We start from the raw sequence: 328 nt of genomic DNA on the forward strand, positions 1-328 counted from the left end.
GTTAATATTTTACAACTTTTCAAACAATGGATTTTCAACTGTTTGGGTTGTACCATACATTTTATATATTATTTATGTATTCTTTCTGTCTGGGGGTGGGGGGGAGGGATTATAGCTTACCCACTGATATACGTTGAAGTATACATGGTTTCACCCTTCATTGCCAGTCACATGTCGCTGAATGGAAGTGATGTTTGTGATGCATAAATTAAAATGCTTGCTCTTTTTCACAGTGATAACACAGTGGTCATACTGTGTAAATGTTCCACTTTTATACTTATTACTCAGGCAGTTAAAGCAGCCAAACAAGAGACACGATACACCAGCA

Source organism: Apostichopus japonicus, chromosome 4, assembly GCF_037975245.1.
Source record: "Apostichopus japonicus isolate 1M-3 chromosome 4, ASM3797524v1, whole genome shotgun sequence".
In the NCBI taxonomy this organism is placed as follows: Eukaryota; Metazoa; Echinodermata; class Holothuroidea; order Aspidochirotida; family Stichopodidae; genus Apostichopus; species Apostichopus japonicus.